This window comes from Triturus cristatus, chromosome 9 (genome assembly GCF_964204655.1).
Source record: "Triturus cristatus chromosome 9, aTriCri1.1, whole genome shotgun sequence".
In the NCBI taxonomy this organism is placed as follows: Eukaryota; Metazoa; Chordata; class Amphibia; order Caudata; family Salamandridae; genus Triturus; species Triturus cristatus.
Window position 1 is genome coordinate 680,304,106 of NC_140592.1, and position 24,425 is coordinate 680,328,530.

The window sequence follows — 24,425 nt, forward strand, 5'->3', positions numbered from 1 at the left end:
TCCAAACGAGCTTGGTATTGTCCCAGGGAAGTCTTGCTGACCCCGAAACCAAAAAAAGAATTGCAAAAAATTGCATGAGTCAGAACCTTCTCCCCTGTGTCTAACAAGCTGAGGAAAATGATATTGCATCATTGGCCCATTTTGAATGCAGGTAGTCTTAACATTGACAAACCCTTACTTGCATTCAAAAAGAGTAAAAACTTGAAGGATCACCTGATCAGAGCTGCATTACCTATCTCCGCTAACGCTTCCACTCTTGATGCTGTCTGGGGCCTTTCCCCCATCATTGGGCATTCTAAATGAGGTGGTTGCAATGTTTGTTTGTTGACTATCGAGGGTAAAAGCTTTACTTTTAAGAACATTACAGTGCACTGCCAATCATTCTCCAACTGCAACACATCCAATGTGATTTATCTTATCCATTGTCCATGCCAAAAAGTATACATTGGACAAACAACGCAAAGAGTCAAGACCAGGATCTGTCAACACAGAAGTCGCATCCGATGTAGGACACCAAATGCGCCCCTTGTTGACCATTTCTCTGATGCCAATCACAACGAGGATGACATACGTTCGACAGTTCTCAAAGTCTTGAAATTGCCCCAAAGGGGTGGCAACATGGCTCAATTGCTTAACAGAGAGGAACTAAAATCAATCATCCTCTTTGATTCAATACGCAATGGGCTCAACAGAACAGAGGACTGGACAACTTTGCTTTAAGCACCAAACATTGTCCTGTATAGAATTTTGGACATAAGTTTATCCAGTTTTAACCTTCATTAACAGCGACAAAAATGTAAATTTAATGTTGTTCATTGTCATGATATACAGTGCTTTTGATTTGTAAACATGTACAAAATGAGATCAATAGAACAGATGTCTGGGCGAGCCCATTTCAAGCACCAAACTCTGTTCCTTATTGAAATTGGATTGCAAGTTATTCAAGGTTCTTGTTCTGATACTGACCAAATATGTATGTAATGTTATTCAATGTTACTGCTTGAACTTCTTTCGTATTAACAGCACTGTAATATGTACCAAAGATACAAAAATGGTTTCAGACACCTAAAGAACTAAGCACATAGGCACCACTGCACTCACTACGTCCTTCTAATTCAGCACTCAATGTCAATTTCTTCAATTCACGTCCACTTCTCCAAGATGTCTGCCAACCAAGTACCCCATTCCAAAATGGCCCCCACCTCGGCGCCTGCACAGAGATTGCTCGCCTAGTCCCTGTTCTATTTTTCACGCATGCCTGGAGGCCGCAGCCCCTACATATACAACATGTCAGTTTCACTAATCTGTTCCAGCTATCATGCCCTAAGGAACGGACCACCGGACGGTCCCCCGCCCCGGTTTAATGAGACTCCATTGAGGTAAGCCCTTGACAAAGCATCCGAAATACCAGGCACTGCCCTTGGCTGTATTGTGGTTGCTGTTGGTTAGAGCTTACTCAAGATTTTACTTCTTCTAAAGCTCGGTACAGGATTGTGCCCTTGTTTCATTTTTTCCCTGGCCTTCACCTTATTTAATTCCTTTTCTATCATTCTAATAAATGTTCCTCTGTCCGGCTGGACATTGGAAGAATGTCCATAGCTCTTATTGAAGTCTATGTTGAAATGTTTTCATTATTTATCAATAAGCTAAGGACCTTTGTTCTTTAAAAATAAGTAATCACCCGAGGTCCAAAGCTACCCGATCGGGTCCCCTTGTTATTTATACTGTATGAAATCGCTATGAGCAGCGCTATGTTTAATAACTCTATTTAAAGCGCTATGGAATTTGCTGTGCTGTGTTTGACCACTAGACGGTGCGCTTGATTTCATACCAGGTCTAAGATATTTATGCAATGCCAATCTAGTCACGATGAAATGTTTTGATCCTAACGTGATGTAGATAAAAACTGATTGGTTTCAATTGAAGGAAAAGAAAAACATGATAGAAGGAAAGATAAAGCTTTTCAAATTTTTCTAAATCCTCTCGTGTAGTGTCGTTTTTAGTGGTGGTACGCTGGAGTGCTGAGGTGAGTGGGATGCAAGCACGACATGCTACTCTGGAACTAGGCCTTTCCACCTGAGCCAAGCTACCGTAGGTCTTTAGGTCCAACAAGTTGGTGTTCAGCGGTGGGATTCTGAGCTTGTGCTTGCGTCCACTCATCAGCAATTCAGTGTGCGCCACGCACCCTACACCTGATTTTTGTTTTATTGGAGTTTTCTCCAGGTTGTCTCCCTGATTGGATTCTTTTGGATTTTCCGAAATTATCCCTGTCCTGTGGTGTGGCTTTCTTTTGAAAGAAGGTTCTTCTTACCGTGAGAGTTCTTTACCGCATTGTTTAGGGCCCCACCTGGCAGGATGGAGTTTGAGCTGGGTAGTCTAGAAGAGTACACTGTAACTCAGCTAAAGGAATTCTGCCAGGAGAGGGGGGTATTTTTCAAGCGGGGAGCAAAAAGAGAGGAGCTCCAGACTAGCTTGAGAGCCTGGGTGATGGCCCACCCTAGCCGGGGACGGGAGGAGGAGGGTCCGGGACCGGACACCACGGAAGGGGCAGAGTCACTTCTTCCCACTGAGAGCAGCAATAGGGTTGCAGGACCCAAGGCGCCTTCAAGCGCCGGTAGTAGCGCTTCAGGGGGAAGCCTTTTTTCGGCTGACTTAGCCGACAGGAGGGAGGAGAGGCAGTTCAGGATGGAATTAGCCCGCTTGGAGAAGGAGAGGGAAGAGCGGAGGTTCCTTCATGAGCTCCATTTAAAAGAATTGGATCTCAAGGCCCTTCAGTTAGGGACCCCCAGTAGTCCTGTTCCCAGGGAGCCTAGACCCCACTTACCAAAGGACGTAGTTGCCAGCTACGGTGTTGGGGACGACATCGCCAAGTGGTTGGCTGCCTATAAGGTCTCCTTACGAGCCCATGGGATCCCAGAAGCTCAGTGGGGGGGTGGTCTGTACAGGTACATGCCTCCGGTGGGGAAGGATGCCCTTTTAGCCCTAGAACAACGGGAGCAGACCAATTACCCCACCATGAGGGTCGCCTTGATTAGGAAATTTGGGCTGACCCCTGAGAAGTACAGGCAGAGATTCCGGGGTAGCCAAAAGCTGGACACCCAGAACTGGGTGGACTTCCTGGACTACGCCAAAAAGGCTTTGCAGTGCTGGGTGCAGGGCAGTGAGGTGAAAGACTACGAGGGGTTGTATAACCTGTTTTTGAGGGAGCACCTCCTTGAGAAAAGTTTTCCGAAGCTGCGTCAACACCTGGTGGACAGCAAGCTGACTAATCCTAGGAAACTTGCAGAGAAGGCGGACATCTGGGCTAGTACCCGGGTGTCTTCAAAAGGAACTGGGGGGGATTCCCAAAGGACTGGACAGGGCGCTCCCCAGATGAAAGAGGGGGGAGACAAAAAGAAGTTCCCTAAAGGCCCCCAAAAGAGTTCGCAGGGAAAGGGATCAGGTTTCCCTCCTAAGGTTGGCCCCCACAAACCCCCTTATCCTGACCGTGGTCAGCAGCCTAGGTTTGTCCGTTGCTATGAGTGTGGCGAGATTGGGCACTACAAGGGGGATACCAAGTGTCCCAAGAGACCACACCCTCCCACTGGAGGAAAGACCCCTGGGGTGGCGAGTGTAGTGCTTGGGGAGGAGTTGCCCCTAGATAAGGGAGGTGAGTGGGCAGGGCTAACATTAGTGTCCCTGGGAAACTGCGAGATGGTTCCTAAGACCCATGTGCCCTCGAATGCTAGCAAGTACAGGCAATGGGTCACCATCAATGCCCAGAGGATGGAGGCTCTGAGGGACAAAGGAGCCAGCATGACTATGGTAAGGAGTCAGCTGGTGTCTTCAGAGCAGGTGATTCCCAACGTAGTCCACCCGGTTGTGATGGCTGACAACCAAATGGGTCATTATCCGGTGGCTCAGATTCCCTTTGAGTGGGGAGGGGTTGTGGGTCCTCTTCGAGTTGCGGTAAGCCCTGCCATGCCGGTCGACTGTCTGTTGGGAAATGACCTTGAACATACGGCCTGGAAGGAGGTTGAGTTCAAGGCTCATATGGAGATGTTGGGGTCGCCTGAGTGGACCTGTGCCAACACGCGGTCCGTGACTGCCCGGAGGGGGAGTTCACAGAGGTTGGAGCCTGGGACAAAGGCCCGACCAGCTGCCAAAAAGGGTAGACGGGGACAGGGGAAGCCTGCCCCGGCATCTGCCCCTCGTAAGATGGATGGGGCAACTGAGGTGGTCCCTGAGTCCACAGAGGGGGATGTGACGTCCCTGGATGGCTTACCTACCCCTACAGAATGGCAGGTGGAGGGAGGACCTACCAGGGAGGAGTTTTGTCGGGCCCAGAAGGAGTGCCCCACCCTTGAGGGCTTACGGCAACAGGGGGGTGACTTTTCCTGAAGTGGTTTTTCAGCCTACCTGCTCCCTGTGTCACGTTATCCACGCCAGCATCAGCGGGACGCTTACATCAGCGCACCTCAGGGTTTCCCTGCCGCCGCCGCATCCACCATCTACTCGGCCGCTGTGTGCAGGGAAACTACAGCTCCCAGCAACCCTTGCGGGACGAACCCGCCCACGTCAGCGGAAGCGCGCCTGAAGGCGCATAAATCGAACGGGAGCCCCGGCAGAGCGGGGGTGACTTTTCCTGAAGCGGTTTTTCAGCCTACCTGCTCCCTGTGTCACGTTATCCACGCCAGCATCAGCGGGACGCTTACATCAGCGCACCTCAGGGTTTCCCTGCCGCCGCCGCATCCACCATCTACTCGGCCGCTGTGTGCAGGGAAACTACAGCTCCCAGCAACCCTTGCGGGACGAACCCGCCCACGTCAGCGGAAGCGCGCCTGAAGGCGCATAAATCGAACGGGAGCCCCGGCAGAGCGGGGGTGACTTTTCCTGAAGCGGTTTTTCAGCCTACCTGCTCCCTGTGTCACGTTATCCACGCCAGCATCAGCGGGACGCTTACATCAGCGCACCTCAGGGTTTCCCTGCCGCCGCCGCATCCACCATCTACTCGGCCGCTGTGTGCAGGGAAACTACAGCTCCCAGCAACTCTTGCGGGACGAACCCGCCCACGTCAGCGGAAGCGCGCCTGAAGGCGCATAAATCGAACGGGAGCCCCGGCAGAGCGGGGGTGACTTTTCCTGAAGCGGTTTTTCAGCCTACCTGCTCCCTGTGTCACGTTATCCACGCCAGCATCAGCGGGACGCTTACATCAGCGCACCTCAGGGTTTCCCTGCCGCCGCCGCATCCACCATCTACTCGGCCGCTGTGTGCAGGGAAACTACAGCTCCCAGCAACCCTTGCGGGACGAACCCGCCCACGTCAGCGGAAGCGCGCCTGAAGGCGCATAAATCGAACGGGAGCCCCGGCAGAGCGGGGGTGACTTTTCCTGAAGCGGTTTTTCAGCCTACCTGCTCCCTGTGTCACGTTATCCACGCCAGCATCAGCGGGACGCTTACATCAGCGCACCTCAGGGTTTCCCTGCCGCCGCCGCATCCACCATCTACTCGGCCGCTGTGTGCAGGGAAACTACAGCTCCCAGCAACCCTTGCGGGACGAACCCGCCCACGTCAGCGGAAGCGCGCCTGAAGGCGCATAAATCGAACGGGAGCCCCGGCAGAGCGGGGGTGACTTTTCCTGAAGCGGTTTTTCAGCCTACCTGCTCCCTGTGTCACGTTATCCACGCCAGCATCAGCGGGACGCTTACATCAGCGCACCTCAGGGTTTCCCTGCCGCCGCCGCATCCACCATCTACTCGGCCGCTGTGTGCAGGGAAACTACAGCTCCCAGCAACCCTTGCGGGACGAACCCGCCCACGTCAGCGGAAGCGCGCCTGAAGGCGCATAAATCGAACGGAAGCCCCCGCGACGCGGGATCGCGCGCGGGTCGGCGCCGGGCTAAGCCCGGGCAAAGGGCGGGCCCTCTGAGGCCCTCAGAGGACAGAAGAGACAGGACTGGGCCACGGACTATGTACGTATGTAATACAGACCTTGTGTAGTCACTATATGGTGTTGTGTAACGTGATTATCTGCAGGTGTTAAGTGAAGTTAGCTGTTTGCATAGCCCCCGGTAACAACGAGCCCGGACCTAAGGATTACTATTAGGGTCGCTAATATGTCCAAGGCCAAGATGAATAAACCCACCAAGGGGGCTGGTTCTATGGATAACTATCTAGTGCAAAAAGTGACCCAAATTAATAACACCCGTAGAGCTTCCCTAGGGCGAGGTAATGATGATTCTGTCGTATGTACAGAATTATCGTCTCCCTTGGTAGTCACAGCTCTTACAGATGGACAGGATGGGGGAAGCGGGGCTGCTGTAATTAATGCGGCACAAACATACATAGATCAGATTGCAGATGACCCAGTAATTGCATCTGAACTAACAGAGGAAGAGTCTACACCCCTATCGCCCCAGCATAGACCAGTGAGACTGTGCAGGAAGGTGCAAGCTAAGCGCGTGGGCAAGTATTGCAAGAGTAAAACCGGGAGGGGTAAAAGAGTCTCTAACAGTGGGGGACTGCAAAAGAATTTTGAAGAGGGTAGCGACACGGGCGGAATCAGTACTAATATTGCCCCAGAACCATTAACACTTCTATTTCACTCACTTGAGGGAAAACTAGAGGCAAAAATTGTAGAGTTGATGCAGCCATTGATAGCCAAATTAGATACTATGGCCTTAGAAGTAGAAAGATTAGGTGGCCTGTTAAAATCTCACCTGGCTAGAGTATCAGGTAAATTAGATGCAGCATATAATAATAAACCAACTGTGGATGATCTGGGAACATCTAAAGGAAGTGTACCTAATATTCCATTACACAGGCAGATTAATACACAGAATACAGTGGTTGTTGCTGATCCTGTCTTATCGGATTCCACCACATTATCAATGCAGTATACCAATGACACTGGATCTCTTGAGGGAAATTTGCCCCATAGCCATGTAAAGAAAAATCGTCATGTAAATCTTCCTCCTGAATGCGCACCTTATGTGGCTGTTCTTACAAATGTCCCACCCATCCAGCCCCAAGCATATCAGGTGTCTGAAGAAAATCATGATTCTTTAAAGAATAGGACGGTTTTCTGGCTTAATAAGAATTGCGGGTTTCCCGTTAATTTTGCAGATCAAATATTAACAACAAGAAGGGTGAGCTGGATTGGATCATCTAGTAAGACAACAAATGGCGATTGCATTATCATTAATTTTAGGCATCCCCAACATGCTGCCACAGTTTAACTTAGAGCTGCTGCATTGGCCAACATTCCTAATAGTATTTGCTTACGTCCACTGGGGTTTTTCTACTCCCATGTCATTAGAAACCCACCTACCCCTGGCCCCTTTAGATCACGCTTACCCTCACAGTCACTGCCCCCCAATGGGGAATATGTTTATAATATGGGGTTAAAGAGAGGTAATGGCATTAACATTGTAACCCACAACAGATTTGATGCCCTCTTGGGATTAGAGCTATGTGACTGACAGGAGGTATCCGGTGGGCAGGTAACTCGTGGCTTAATGGATCTGGAATGTACGGAATGTATCTCGGCTGTCAACAACTCTAATAATATAATCTCTTGGAACATTGCGGGTCTTGGTACCAAAATGGAGGATTGCAATTGGATTGAGTATATTAAAAAGTACCAAGTCATCTGTCTACAGGAAACTTGGTCAATCGATTGTAATTACTTCCTGGAAGGGTATAAGGCCTATTACGTCCCGGCAGTAGCAACTACTAGGGGTAGACCTAAGGGCGGCCTGGTTGTGTTTATCTCTATAGTATTATGCTGTAAGGTCCGGAGAATTTTAACAAACCACACTGGCATTATTGGTTTAGTTTTAACTGGAGATAACTGTATGGCCGGTCTGGTTAATTTTTATAATTCCACTAATCATAGTACTAACTCTAGTTAGATAGTTACACTGAATTCTTTTATTAGTAACTCCATGAAGGGTTGTCTTCATAACCTCATGGTGGTCGGGGATTTTAATGTTCATCCCTGTGGAGACCCTCTTTTTAAATTGATTACAGAACTTAATTGCCCGTACTGCGAGAATTTTCATTTTGAGCACTCAACTGAGGGGGATCACCTCAATGACATGCTTAACGAGTTAGAACTAACTCCTATGATGGCATTGATGGCCCCGAACAAGTGCTTTGATACCCCAACATTTAAGGGGAACGGTAGGGCAACTTTTATAGATTTTATTTTGTTAACACCTGTAATGCAGTCTTTTGTGGGATTCTTCTCTATTGAAGTCAGTGAATTCAGTGACCATAATCCCCTCACTGCTCTCATGCGGGGTCCACTGATAGCAAAAGAAAGAGTGGAACCCCTTATCGGTAGGGTGAATACCACAGATGGCAGACGTCGACTGAGATGGTCCATGGTAACCCCTGATCAGCTGTACAACAAAATTAAAACTACTTGTGCTGACGAAATTTCGCTATGCACACAAGAGGATGCACCCCCAAATACTGTCCTAAATGCCTTCAACTGTTTAGCGGGGAAGGTATCTCAGTTACTATCAGTACCTATAAAAAAATCGGATTCCTTAAGAGGTCCTAGATGGTTTAATCAGGACTGTTCACAAGCAGCTAGAAATTTAAGAGTAGCATTGTCATCTAAGCCTAGGATAAAAGCTGATGTTCAGCAGTGTAGAATGATTTACAAAAAAACTATTACAAGACGTAAGGAATCCCTCAGGGAAGAGGCGTGGTTAGCGATCTTAGATCCTGCCACCCTTGGAAGTAGCACAGCTTTCTGGGCCTTGATGAGAAAACCATTTTTGACACAGGACCCGGGAAATGGTACTGAAAGTTATATATCTATGGAGGAGTGGGAAGTGCACTTTAAGAAATTGTACTGCTGCACAGAGGACATGGATACAACTCCTGACTGTAGTAAAACTGGTGTACAGATTGTTTTTAACAGAGGTGAAGTTTTGGAGGGTATACAGGGAATTACAGGTGGAAAAGCTCCCGGCCCGGACGGGATCCCCCCTGATTTATTTAAATCTGATCCTAGCTTTTGGGCACCGATTCTAGAGTCAGTCTTTAATGCAGCTGCAAAAGAAGGATGTCCACGATCATGGGGTGTTTCCACAATTGTCCCGGTTTTTAAAAAGGGTGACAAGGGCAGCCCACACTGCTATCGACCGATCTCTTTATTAGATTCTATGGTTAAGATTGTAGGAAGAATTGTACTGCAAAGATTGGTAGAGTGGGTGGAGGAAAAGAACATTATGTCTCCCTCACAGTACGGATTTTGTAAAGGCAGATCGACAATAACTCAATGCCTTAACCTCTTCCTGATCTTAAGCAAGTATACTGTTATACAGAAAGGTACCATTCATCTTGCCTTTATGGACTTGTCTTCCGCGTTTGACTGCGTCAACCGGCGTAAGCTGTGGCAGTCCATGAGGTCAAAAGGGGTTGATAGCGGTTTGGTTGATTTTTTGGTTGCCCTACACTGTAATACCAGTGCCAATGTGAGATATTCCCTGGATTTGAGTGTATCTAATAATTTTAGTATTGGAAAGGGTGTCCGGCAGGGCTGTATCCTGGCCCCCTTTCTTTTTAACTTTTATATTAACGATTTAGATGGGGTGTTACAGGATGTTCGTGCTGACTGCCCTAGAGTTGGTAGGCGAGGAATTCCAATACTTCTCTATGCAGATGATGCAGTACTTATATCTAGAACCGAGAGGGGACTTCAATCATTGTTAACAGCGTTTAATACATTTATGGGAGATAGAGACCTCTTGGTAAATAATACTAAATCTTTTGTACTTCAAGTTGGTCAGCAACCAAGAAAACCCTTCCAATTTAGGATTGGTGGAGAAATAATCCCTTTAACTAAAACATTCTCATACTTAGGAGTCCTTTTCCATACAAAATTAAATTGGGAACCCCACCTTGCAAAGAAAAAAGGTGAAATGGTGAGGGTTAATGCATCAATATTTAATTTTGCGACCAAATTGGGGAAAAAGCCAATTTGTGCTATGTTGAAATTGTACAATGCTAAGTCTGTGGCAACTGTATCCTATGGTAGTGAACTTTGGGGGTATGTGAATGGAGAGCAATTACAGATTGCAGAAAATCGTTTTATGAAGCGCCTATTGTGTGTCCCTCCTGGTACGGCTAATCTTGCTGTCCATGAGGAGCTGGGGTCTCAATATTTATGTGATTTGCTTTCCTTACGCCCTTTGATGTTTTGGCTTAAAATTTGGTTAAATGAGAACATACCCCTAACACACTTAATCATAAAGGACTTCTTGTCGCTAGACAAAGCACTGAGCTCTCCTTGGCTAAGTTATCTAAAATTAAATTTTGATAAACTTGGTCGCCCTGAACTTTTTTCCAAACCACAATTAATTACAAGGGGAGATCTGGAGCTCGTTAAACAAACATTTTTGATGGACAAGAGGACTACGAGAGAAGATGTGGAGCTTCAGAAACCAAGTGTGAGAATGTTTGTTATGCTTAAGACTACTGCGGCCATCGAACCATATTTGGAAGGGTCTTTGTCTTCACATGAGAAATTTTTACTGACCAGATTTAGGTTCAATCAGTTCCATCACCTGCTTATTCGACCTAAGTGTGACATTTTTAATAAATTGGCAGCGCCCTGCGGCTGCGACGGAAAGTCTCCGCAGGATATGCTACATTTTATCTTTTTATGCAAATTTTATGAATTTCCACGCAAATTATATTTAGTGACTCTTTTAAAAAAACTTGGTTTTAAACAAATCAGACCGGCACTTTTGTACTTGCAGCTTTTGCACAGTGACAGTATTCTCCAAATTAAGGAATTTTTAAAACTATGTATTAGATTGAGAAACTGCCTGGACCAGTGAAACCATGTCCCTCGTTTGTGTCCATACTTTGTAAGCACTCTCTTATTGCACTTTCTTATGATGAAATGGTTGGTGTATTTGTGATAATGAATTGTATATTTTATGTATGTCTTTTATGGTTAGCAAATAACCGAAATAAAGATTTTTGAATTGAATTGAATTGACTAATCCTAGGAAGCTTGCAGAGAAGGCGGACATCTGGGCTAGTACCCGGGTGTCTTCAAAAGGAACTGGGGGGGATTCCCAAAGGACTGGACAGGGCGCTCCCCAGATGAAAGAGGGGGAGACAAAAAGAAGTTCCCTAAAGGCCCCCAAAAGAGTTCGCAGGGAAAGGGATCAGGTTTCCCTCCTAAGGTTGGCCCCCACAAACCCCCTTATCCTGACCGTGGTCAGCAGCCTAGGTTTGTCCGTTGCTATGAGTGTGGCGAGATTGGGCACTACAAGGGGGATACCAAGTGTCCCAAGAGACCACACCCTCCCACTGGAGGAAAGACCCCTGGGGTGGCGAGTGTAGTGCTTGGGGAGGAGTTGCCCCTAGATAAGGGAGGTGATTGGGCAGGGCTAACATTAGTGTCCCTGGGAGACTGCGAGATGGTTCCTAAGACCCATGTGCCCTCGAATGCTAGCAAGTACAGGCAATGGGTCACCATCAATGCCCAGAGGATGGAGGCTCTGAGGGACACAGGAGCCAGCATGACTATGGTAAGGAGTCAGCTGGTGTCTCCAGAGCAGGTGATTCCCAACGTAGTCCACCCGGTTGTGATGGCTGACAACCAAATGGGTCATTATCCGGTGGCTCAGATTCCCTTTGAGTGGGGAGGGGTTGTGGGTCCTCTTCGAGTTGCGGTAAGCCCTGCCATGCCGGTCGACTGTCTGTTGGGAAATGACCTTGAACATACGGCCTGGAAGGAGGTTGAGTTCAAGGCTCATATGGAGATGTTGGGGTCGCCTGAGTGGACCTGTGCCAACACGCGGTCCGTGACTGCCCGGAGGGAGAGTTCACAGAGGTTGGAGCCTGGGACAAAGGCCCGACCAGCTGCCAAAAAGGGTAGACGGGGACAGGGGAAGCCTGCCCCGGCATCTGCCCCTCGTAAGATGGATGGGGCAACTGAGGTGGTCCCTGAGTCCACAGAGGGGGATGTGATGTCCCTGGATCGCTTACCTACCCCTACAGAATGGCAGGTGGAGGGAGGACCTACCAGGGAGGAGTTTTGTCGGGCCCAGAAGGAGTGCCCCACCCTTGAGGGCTTACGGCAACAGGCCGAAGCCCAGGCAGCGGGTAACGATTTGGGGAACTTCCACATATATTGGGAAGATGGTCTCCTCTATCGCGAACCCAAGGCTCCGGTGCATGGATCATCCCGGGCCTTGGTGGTTCCCCAGCGTTACCGAGCCTTCCTTTTGGAATTGGCTCACGAGATACCCTTGGCAGGACACTTGGGACAGGACAAGACCTTTGCTCGGCTTGTCCCTCACTTCTACTGGCCTCAGATGAGGATTACGTCCGACACTTTTTGTAGGACATGTGTCACCTGCCAAGCTAGTGGGAAAACAGGGATGAAGCTGAAGGCTCCCCTGGAACCACTGCCTGTCGTTGGCACCCCCTTTGAGAGGGTGGGCATCGACATTGTTGGGCCACTGGATCCACCAACATCTGCCGGTCACAGGTTTATCCTGGTTCTGGTGGATCATGCCACCCGGTACCCAGAGGCTATTCCTCTGAGGACCATTACCGCACCTGCAGTGGCACGGGCCCTGATGGGGATTTTCACCCGGATGGGGTTCTCCAAGGAAGTTGTGTCTGACAGAGGTACCAACTTCATGTCAGCATGCATGCGGGCTATGTGGAAGGAGTGTGGAGTTACCTACCGGTTCTCCACCCCTTATCACCCTCAAACCAATGGTCTGGTGGAGAGGTTTAATAAAACCTTGAAGGGCATGATCAGGATTCTGCCCGAGAGCCTGCGGAGGAAATGGGATGTCCCCCTGCCTTGTTTACTGTTCTCCTACAGGGAGGTACCGCAGAAGGGAGTGGGCTTCAGCCCCTTCGAGCTGTTGTATGGGCACCCTGTCCGTGGACCCCTCAGCCTGGTGAAAGATGGATGGGAAAAGACTCCCAGGAAACTTCCCCCAGATGTGGTGAGCTACATGCTGGCCTTTCGTAGCCAAATGGCTAGGTTGTGGAAGCAAGCTTCCGAAGACCTAGAAGCCAGCCAGATGGTCATGAAGGAGCGGTATGACCAAAATGCTCACCCGGTGGAGCTGGAGCCTGGCCAGAAGGTGTAGGTCATGGAGCCTGGAGAGCTTAGCGCCCTTCAGGATCGCTGGTCAGGCCCCTTTGAGGTGATTGAGAAGAAGGCCCCCAGGCAGCCCCATCGGGTGCTCCATGTCAACCGCCTCAAGCCCCACCAAGAGAGATCAAAGGTCACTTTGATGATGGTGACTGATGGGTCAGAGGAAGAGGAAAGTGAACCTCTCCCTGATCTTTTCGCTTCCCAAGAGAAGGATGGGTCGTTAGAGTGAGTGATCCTCTCACCATCTCTAACTCCTGAACAGCGGAGAGACTGCCGCCAGGTTCTGGAGCAGTACGCTTCACTGTTCTCATTTATCCCGGGAAGGACTCATCTGTGTACCCATGATGTGGACACAGGGGACAGCCCACCTGTGAAGTCCAAGTCCTAACGCTTGTCGGATAAGGTGAAGGCTAGCATCCATGGTGAAGTCACTAAGATGCTGGAGCTGGGAGTAATTGAACCTTCAAGCAGTCCCTGGTCCGGTCTGGTGGTACTGGTACCTAAAGCTGCCCCGCCGGGCACTACCTCAGAACTCAGGTTCTGTGTGGATTACAGAGGACTGAACTCTGTGACGAAGACCGATGCTCACCCTATCCCGAGGGCGGATGAGCTCATTGACCGGTTGGGAGCTGCCCAATATCTGAGTACCTTTGACCTTACATCCGGGTACTGGCAGATCTCCCTGACAGATGGAGCAAAAGAAAGGTCAGCCTTCTCCACACCTGAGGGTCACTACCAGTTCTGCGTGATGCCCTTTGGGCTCAAGAACGCCCCTGCCACTTTTCAGCGGCTGGTGAACCAGGTCCTCTCCGGGATGGAGGCTTTCTCGGTTGCTTACCTGGATGACATCGCCGTCTTCAGCAGCAGCTGGGAGGACCATTTGGGTCACCTTCAGGCTGTCCTTTAGGCCCTGCAGCAGGCAGGCCTGACGATCAAGGCCAGCAAGTGCCAGATCGGGCAGGGGTCGGTAGTGTACCTCGGTCACTTGGTGGGTCGGGGCAGGGTGCAACCCCTCCAGGCCAAGATTGAAACCATCATGGCCTGGGAACCCCCCAAGACTCAGACGGAGGTCCGAGCCTTTCTGGGACTCACCGGTTACTACCGACGCTTCGTCAAGGGGTATGGTACTATCGTGGTTCCCTTGACTGAGCTTACATCAAAGAAGCACCCTCGACAGGTAATCTGGACCGAGGTGTGTCAACGAGCCTTTGACACCTTGAAACAAGCAATGTGTGCGGCGCCTGTCCTCAGGGCCCCTGACTTCTCCAAGGAGTTCATCGTCCAAACGGATGCGTCGGAGCATGGCATCGGGGCAGTGCTCTCGCAGCTCAATGAAGAGGGTCTGGACCAACCTGTGGTTTTCCTATCCAGGAGACTACTCCCCCGGGAACAGAGGTGGAGTGCGATCGAACGGGAGGTTTTTGCGGTGGTGTGGGCTCTGAAGAAGTTGCGGCCATACCTGTTTGGCTCGCACTTCCTGGTTCAGACCGACCACCGGCCCCTCAGGTGGCTGATGCAAATGAGGGGCGAGAATCCTAAGTTGTTGAGGTGGTCTATCTTCCTACAGGGAATGGACTTTAGGGTGGAACATCGCCCAGGAGTGGACCACGCCAATGCTGATGGTCTCGCCAGGTATTTCCACCTTAGTGAAGAGAACTCCCAAGAGATTGGGTAGCTCTCCCCACTTTCAGCTGGGGGGGACGCGTGTTAGACCTGCCAGCCCTTTGGCTGTCCCCTCCTCATTTTTCTTCCTTTACCCTCTAATTTTTCTGTCCACTAGTTTTTTTTTTGGTGTTGACTTAGAGGCTCTGGGTGCCCCATTATCACTAATTGATGGTGTGGCGCAAGGTGCTTCCCTAAAATGGAGGGAGAGTGAGAGCTCCTCTACAAAATGGTGGCCTAAACTATCACCTCAGAGACTGGGCCATAGGCTGACATGAGGAGTTCTAGAACCTTCTGGGCCACTCTGGACAGTCAGGGCCCAGGCTACATATAGAGGTGAGGTGCGTCGGCCATTTTGGTGTGAAGTGAGGTAGTCAGGAGTAAGGCACCTGAGTTTGGGGAGGTAGGTGCGCTGGAAGGGGAAACTTACTGTTCTTAGGGCATGCTTTCTCCCCCCTCGGTTGACACTGCCCCCTACCTCGTGACCTAGCCCTGCCATCAGCCTCTGACCCTGGGATCACGTTAACCTTTCTGTGCTCCCCGCCTAGCCAGCACCCCTGAAGAGAACCGAGGAAAGGAGTTAACACCTACGACCTTATCTTCTACTTCCCTGAATGGGCCTGGGCCCCCCCTATCTTGATCTGCCTCTGGCGTGTGGACTGCCACCTCCCAACCCACCTGCCCTGAGCCAGGGCGTCGCTGTGAGGAAGAAGGGAGCGCTAGGCGCTGAGAACATCGCCACCCCTTAATTTGTGTGAGGAAGAAGGGAACGCTAGGCGCTGAGAACATCACCACCCCTTAATTTGTGTGAGGAAAAAGGAAGCGCTAGGCAAAGAGAACATCGCCACCCCTTAATTTGTGTGAGGAAGAAGGGAGCGCTAGGTGCTGAGAACATCGCCACCCCTTAATTTGTGTGAGGAAAAAGGAAGCGCTAGGCAAATAGAACATCGCCACCCCTTAATTTGTGCCACCCCCGACAGGGCTGCCCCAGAGGGTAACTTACCGCCGTGGCCCTGGGCCGTGTCGCCTTATCCTGCCATCCTTGGGGCCCGCGGGGAGGACAGGGGCCCCGCCGCTGCCGTCGCAGCCTCATCGATGCAGCTCTCTGTGAGGAGAGGGCCGCCGGAGTTCAAAGAAGGCCGCGTAGGCCTGAAGCCGTGATCCACCGTCACGTGACGGGGGAGGACTGCGCGACACCGCCCTTGCCGCTGCAGGATTCAATCTGTGAGCCGCGCCCCCGTAGGCCGCCCTGCCATTGGCGGCTGCGGGCGCGCCTCTGCCGGATCCCTCCCCGGTGCGGAGCTGACGGGGAGATCTGCCGGAGTCCCCGCAACGCGGGACTCCTAGCCGACATCTGTGGGCCCAAAGCCTTAGAGACCGGCGCAAGGGCCTGAAAAAGGCCGAAGACACAGGTAATCTCCGGGGAGGAGGGCGGGAGGCCCACGAGGCCCGGAGCACGCCCCTCCCCCGGGGAGATCCAACGTGAGGCCCCCTTCGACCCCAGAGCGTGACTGAACTGGGCCACGGTCCCCCTTCACGAGGTGCCCCACGGGGAAAAGGGTCCAGCAGGTGCCTCAAAGACTTGCCATGTGTTAAAGCGCTATTGATTCCTGGATCACTACGTTATGCTGGAGGGCCACATCTGACGTGTTATTGATCCCATAATTGAAGTGCAAATGTTCTGCCAGATGCAGCGCTATGTGCAGCACTAAGTCTAATAACTCTATTTGAGGTGCTATGAAATCGCTATGTGCAGCACTAAGTCTAATAACTCTATTTAAGGTGCTATGAAATCGCTATGTGCAGCACTAAGTCTAATAACTCTATTTAAGGTGCTATGAAATCGCTATGTGCAGCGCTAAGTTTAATAACTCTATTTAAGGTGCTATGAAATCGCTATGTGCTGCGCTATGTTTAATAACTCCATTTAAGGTGCTATGAAATCGCTATGAGCAGCGCTATGTTTAATAACTCTACTTAAAGCGCTATGGAATTTGCTGTGCTGTGTTTGACCACCAGATGGTGCGCTTGATTTCATACCAGGTCTAAGATATTTATGCAATGCCAATCTAGTCACGATGAAATGTTTTGACCCTAACGTGATGTAGATAAAAACTGATTGGTTTCAATTGAAGGAAAAGAAAAACATGATAGAAGGAAAGATAAAGCTTTTCTAATACTTCTAAATCCTCTGGTGTAGTGTCGTTTACCCTCTAATTTTTCTGTCCACTAGTTTTTTTTTTGGTGTTGACTTAGAGGCTCTGGGTGCCCCATTATCACTAATTGATGGTGTGGCGCAAGGTGCTTCCCTAAAATGGAGGGAGAGTGAGAGCTCCTCTACAAAATGGTGGCCTAAACTATCACCTCAGAGACTGGGCCATAGGCTGACATGAGGAGTTCTAGAACCTTCTGGGCCACTCTGGACAGTCAGGGCCCAGGCTACATATAGAGGTGAGGTGCGTCGGCCATTTTGGTGTGAAGTGAGGTAGTCAGGAGTAAGGCACCTGAGTTTGGGGAGGTAGGTGCGCTGGAAGGGGAAACTTACTGTTCTTAGGGCATGCTTTCTCCCCCCTCGGTTGACACTGCCCCCTACCTCGTGACCTAGCCCTGCCATCAGCCTCTGACCCTGGGATCACGTTAACCTTTCTGTGCTCCCCGCCTAGCCAGCACCCCTGAAGAGAACCGAGGAAAGGAGTTAACACCTACGACCTTATCTTCTACTTCCCTGAATGGGCCTGGGCCCCCCCTATCTTGATCTGCCTCTGGCGTGTGGACTGCCACCTCCCAACCCACCTGCCCTGAGCCAGGGCGTCGCTGTGAGGAAGAAGGGAGCGCTAGGCGCTGAGAACATCGCCACCCCTTAATTTGTGTGAGGAAGAAGGGAACGCTAGGCGCTGAGAACATCACCACCCCTTAATTTGTGTGAGGAAAAAGGAAGCGCTAGGCAAAGAGAACATCGCCACCCCTTAATTTGTGTGAGGAAGAAGGGAGCGCTAGGTGCTGAGAACATCGCCACCCCTTAATTTGTGTGAGGAAAAAGGAAGCGCTAGGCAAATAGAACATCGCCACCCCTTAATTTGTGCCACCCCCGACAGGGCTGCCCCAGAGGGTAACTTACCGCCGTGGCCCTGGGCCGTGTCGCCTTATCCTGCCATCCTTGGGGCCCGCGGGGAGGACAGGGGCCCCGCCGCTGCCGTCGCAGCCTCATCGATGCAGCTCTCTGTGAGGAGAGGGCCGCCGGAGTTCAAAGAAGGCCGCGTAGGCCTGAAGCCGTGATCCACCGTCACGTGACGGGGGAGGACTGCGCGACACCGCCCTTGCCGCTGCAGGATTCAATCTGTGAGCCGCGCCCCCGCAGGCCGCCCTGCCATTGGCGGCTGCGGGCGCGCCTCTGCCGGATCCCTCCCCGGTGCGGAGCTGACGGGGAGATCTGCCGGAGTCCCCGCAACGCGGGACTCCCAGCCGACATCTGTGGGCCCAAAGCCTTAGAGACCGGCGCAAGGGCCTGAAAAAGGCCGAAGACACAGGTAATCTCCGGGGAGGAGGGCGGGAGGCCCACGAGGCCCGGAGCACGCCCCTCCCCCGGGGAGATCCAACGTGAGGCCCCCTTCGACCCCAGAGCGTGACTGAACTGGGCCACGGTCCCCCTTCACGAGGTGCCCCACGGGGAAAAGGGTCCAGCAGGTGCCTCAAAGACTTGCCATGTGTTAAAGCGCTATTGATTCCTGGATCACTACGTTATGCTGGAGGGCCACATCTGACGTGTTATTGATCCCATAATTGAAGTGCAAATGTTCTGCCAGATGCAGCGCTATGTGCAGCACTAAGTCTAATAACTCTATTTGAGGTGCTATGAAATCGCTATGTGCAGCACTAAGTCTAATAACTCTATTTAAGGTGCTATGAAATCGCTATGTGCAGCACTAAGTCTAATAACTCTATTTAAGGTGCTATGAAATCGCTATGTGCAGCGCTAAGTTTAATAACTCTATTTAAGGTGCTATGAAATCGCTATGTGCTGCGCTATGTTTAATAACTCCATTTAAGGTGCTATGAAATCGCTATGAGCAGCGCTATGTTTAATAACTCTACTTAAAGCGCTATGGAATTTGCTGTGCTGTGTTTGACCACCAGATGGTGCGCTTGATTTCATACCAGGTCTAAGATATTTATGCAATGCCAATCTAGTCACGATGAAATGTTTTGACCCTAACGTGATGTAGATAAAAACTGATTGGTTTCAATTGAAGGAAAAGAAAAACATGATAGAAGGAAAGATAAAGCTTTTCTAATACTTCTAAATCCTCTGGTGTAGTGTCGTTTTTAGTGGTGGTACGCTGGAGTGCTGAGGTGAGTGGGATGCAAGCACGACATGCTACTCTGGAACTAGGCCTTTCCACCTGAGCCAAGCTACCGTAGGTCTTTAGGTCCAACAGTGGGTTACCTGTTTTATCCATCATCAAACATGCAGTGTTTTCAAAAGGTTTATGTTTCCAAACTTACAGGTCAGCGACAACACTGTAGCATGAAAATTACTTTATATCGTAACGCAATTTATTACTTGCTTGCACAATTTGCAAAAATAATTTTACAATATAACATAAGGCCACAAAGTTCTCATCGACCCGTAATCAAGTTGTCTTGCAAGAATAAAAAAAAAGTACCACTATCCCAGAGCAGAAGAACACTAATGAAGAAATCAATCCGTCATTAGTCCATGCTTCAGGGAAGAGACAAACACATGAAAACCGGCACACGCTCATCTCATAAGAAGCAAGAAACACTGTGACAATGAAGTCAACCACTGCAGTGGCGTAATAAAGGTCCCTGCAGCCCCAGTGGTGCGGGGGCCCCGATATCCTGGCAGGGGTGGCCGGCACGGCTTGCGGGTGGCAGAGCAGGCACACGGGGTGGGGTACGGGGTGGGGTACGGGGAGAGACGAGAGTGCGGGCTGCAGTAAAAAAAAATAAACACTTACCTTGCTGACGCCGGGTCCCGCGTCTCTGATCCTGCTCTCCTGTGTCCCACTCCAGGTCGGAACAGGAAGCAGGCAGCCAGGCTCCCACACCTAAGCCAATCAAACCCTGCAATGCAGCGTTGTGATTGGTCTGCCAGGGTCTGCATGGGCGGCATGTTTTCCATGTAGGCTGTAATGCAGCCTGCATGGAGAACAGGGAAGCGCGCATGACTGTTTTTGACGGCTCGAGAGGACCGACTAAACAGTCATTGCGCACTTAGGAGGGTTGTGCCGTCGTACCCTGCTCTTCAGCCCCGCCCGCCCCCTCATGCAAGCTGCCGCAGCAGGAGGAAAGAGTAAAATGATAATAACATTACTTTATTATCATTATATTTTTTCTTTCTTTGCCTGCTTGAAGGTAGTGGGGCAACGCTCCTCCGCCTTAGCGGAGGAGCCACCACTGGATCCTGGGGGCCCTCTGAGCACAGTACCCTGGCCTGAGAGCTCCTGAGTGAGTCCAGAGGGGCCCCTCCATGTACTTTGCAGAGGGCCCCCTCAAGTTTCGTTACGCCACTGAACCACTGGTAAGTAATGGGTGTGCCAAAAGACTTTGTTAGTTTTTTTAAGTAACAAAAGATTTTTGCAAGCGTCAGCACATGCGTTGTGTTTGTCGACACCTAACAAGGAAACCTTCCGGATAATTTACCCTTAGCCACTTTCAGTACAAACATTTGAAACCTAACAACTGCAATTTGATTACAACACACTCTGAAATTACATATTGCTTGGATGTGTTTTCTTCTCCTTTCCATCCATAACATTGTTACATTATATTAAGACACTTATTATGATACATTGATACATGCGTTCGCACGTGGACAAAAACTGCCCTCATCAACAGTCCACATTGTTAAAAAACTTCAGGAAATTCCTCTGAATTCGAATCATGTCTTGATTCGGATTAAATAAACATCTTTGGATCAGGATTAATTTCTAAAATGAAGCCGTGGCTTTAGATGGTGCCATGGTGTATTTCTTTTAATATGGAGGAGTGAATGGAGTTAGTTTAGGGCATTGGATACATTTAGATGTTTCCAAGCCACAAGCGATGAATCACCCAGCAGTCATGCCTTCTTGCAGAGCAGTTGGCCCAGGCATTGCACGAGACACTCAAAGATGGCCCCGGGGGAATTCTCTGATTTCATCAGCAGCTGAAGGGCAGGTGAGGCTTTGAACAGCATCAAGGTTCTTTCCAAGTGCTAATTACCTTTTGATCATCATTGTCCACTCTTGCCTCATAAAGTGTTTTTTTTTGCTCAAACAGATGAGATGAAGTTTCCTACCCAAAACAGCTAACAGTATTTCGAGAGACCATGTTAGAAAAGGGTTTTTATTACTTACTTTGTTACAAAGTGTACACAGCCACGTACTTTTTTTTCTCTTTCTTGACATTGGTATCTGTTTCAGAGACTGTGGGGATAATCGAGGCAAATGCAAAAAGATCCGCGACATTTCTAATGCTTTCCAAGCATATGTGTTTAGTTCATGACTGTTTCGTGGAGAGATATAGAAGCATTGCTGCCTTATCGTTAGGTCTGGCGTTAGCCAAGACCATTTGATTTGAGTAACATTTTATGTATAATATGTTTACTCAAAGGGGCTTTCAGTCAGCCCTCTTCAACCATTGGTCTGTTCCTGTGTCATTCATATTTTTCTTCCGTCTGCTGTAGCATACAGAATCAAGGCATCCAAATGGAATTTTGTATATTCCCTTATGAATTATAGTGAGTGCATTTTATTTTTCTGGCTGAACTCGGGCCCATGAGTCAGTTACAAAATGGCAGATCTTTTCCTTTATTCTACATACGTATGCTGTTCACAGTCCTTTTCGCTGTTGTTATGTTTCTTTAAACACTGTGGTGAATTTAAAACACATAAGGTGTATGCAATTTCTGACCCGTGATCAAGGAGACCAGGGGCCTATGTACAAGCCCCTATCACCACCACAACATCACTTTTACCGATGTTGTGGTGGCGATAGGAGCTGCGCCTTAGGGTTAGCGTGAAAGGGGTGGGCAGTGGGTGTTGCGGTGGGTGTTCCTACACATAAACAATCCTCCCCTACATGCAGACACCCTTGCACTATGGTGCAAGAGTGCCTGCGTTGCCGCTAAGTTGCTCCATCGCAGGGGAAAACGCAAGGCTGCACCACATTCTTGTAACTATGGTGCAGCCTTGCATTTCAGAAGTGGCGGAGGGCGGTGTTAAGCCAGGAACTTGATTGTACATATGGCCCAAGGTCTCCGAAACACATTGGGCTTGTATTTTCTCCAAATCTTAAAAATAAACCACTGCTGGCAAGAAAGTTTGGACTATAGCTGGTCTTTCTGAAGCACCAGGACCCTGGGGACATTTTATCGAAGAACCTATGTTCGGGGACTGCCGCTACCAAGTGGCCAGGAAATCCTGCAACCTAATGGACATGATTGTTATATCTATGGTGGATGAATGGGTTTTAAAGATCACTGAAATGCCGTGCTACAGCCTGTCCCTACCTGCAGTGCAATACAATGTAAAACAACACAAAGCCATTCAACGGGTATCTGCACCATGTGCTTAATTTAAAAACCATAGCAAGGGCCTTTCGCCATAAGTTCATATGTGTCACACTAACTGTGTGATTTTTAGTGAAAAAGTTGTTAGCAGCCAAAATGGTCATAATGACTAGAGGTGGATGAACCAACAAATTAACAGGGAGAGCCGAGCCACAGCCACGCCAAGGGTCTGCCTCGACTCTTAGAGCCTGTTGCACGTAGTGAACCCAGAAAATGTTTGCTATGTAAATCATGCGGCAAATATCATGTAAAACATGACAAAATCTCTCCAAAATTTTAAAAAGTGCATTTCTTTAACATGTGGAAGCTTTGACATTAATACATCACATTGTAGCACAGCACTAGGAAGTACTTATTAAAAGTGATAGTTTTTAACAAGAACTATTAGTGAAGTAAGAGGCGAGACAGTTGTCATGTAAACCCTGTACATGGCAAATTATTTTAGAACATTGCAGTTTATTAAATCAAACACAATAGGTTTTGTACAACAGGCATTCTGAACTCACATATTTCAAAGTGCTCTCTTATGCGATAATGAAGAAAAAGGAGTTTTGGTAAAATAAAATATTTGATCACACAATTTAAGTAGGTAAGCCACAATTTATCCAGGTTTTCTGGTCTCACTCTGTACACATCAGCCCCTAAATGGGTAGCTGTCTTTCTTTTTTACGTGAATGCTTTATTTTTACTGCTTTATGCATTTTGTCTATAGTCCAAACTCAACCTCATGACTTCAAATGCGTTGTGTGAGAACCAGTTGCATTACACATGGTCACATTCATTTTTTAAAGACACTGGAAGATAAAGTGATTTGCAGAGAATCACAGGATGTTGAGCCTACGTTGAGACTCAAACTTGGTTCACCAGTTACAAAGTCGACAGCTCTTGCTATAACAGAAGGAGGGTGGGCGCACACTGCCTCACATCCCAGCGCTCAGTTTTCCCCGATGCATCATAATAAATGCAGTGCATAATAACACTTAATTCGGTGTCAGGCTTTAGTTTTTTACCCTTGTTGTTGCAGCAAATGCTGTGTATCTCGAGGCACGTGTTTCAGGATAGTTGTCCTTCTTCAGTAGAGAGCGACACATTCTTTTTGGGGGTGCTAGAAAAGCTGCCGAAATTCTTCTCAGGTCTCTGTACCACTCGCTGGGCGCAGGTGCATCAACCAGAGCTCGTCAGCTCATTAGCTCAAGGGAACCTTTTCAAACAGGAGGGTGGGTGCACACTGCCTCACATCCCAGCACTCAGTTTGCCCCGATGCATCATAGTAAATGCAGTGCATGATAACACTTCCTTCGGTGTAAGGCTTTAGTTTTTCACCCTTGTTGGTGCAGCAAGTGGTGTGTATCTCTAGACACGTGTTTCAGGATAGTTGTCCTTCTTCAGTAGAGAGCAACACATTCTTTTTGGGGGTGCTGGAAATGCTGCCCAAAGTATTCTCAGGTCTCTGTACCACTCGCTGGGTGCAGGTGCATCAACCAGAGCTCCTCAGCTCATTAGCTCAAGGGAGACTTTTCAAACAGAAGGAGGGTGGGCGCACACTGCCCCACATCCCAGCACTCAGTTTGCCCTGACGCATCATAGTAAATGCAGTACATGATAACACTTAATTCGGTGTCAGTCTTTAGTTTTACACCCTTGTTGGTGCAGCAAGTGCTGTGTATCTCTAGACACGTGTTTCAGGATAGTTGTCCTTCTTCAGTAGAGAGCAACACATTATTTTTGGGGGTGCTGGAAATGCTGCCCTAAGTCTTCCCAGGTCTCTGTACCACTCGCTGGGCACAGGTGCATCAACCAGAGCTCGTCAGCTCATTAGCTCAAGGGAGCCTTTTCAAACAGGAGGAGGGTGGGCGCACACTGCCTCACATCCCAGCACTCAGTTTGCCCTTGCTATAACGCCATATCCTGGGTGTAATGCCTTGCAAGATAACAATGACGGAACACATTTGGCTCCTGATGAACTCCGTAGATCTATGAAGTAATGGAGAGAGCGTATTGCAGTGAAGGTTGTTTTAAGAATGTTGAGTTTGCAGTTACACACAGATGCATAAAGATGT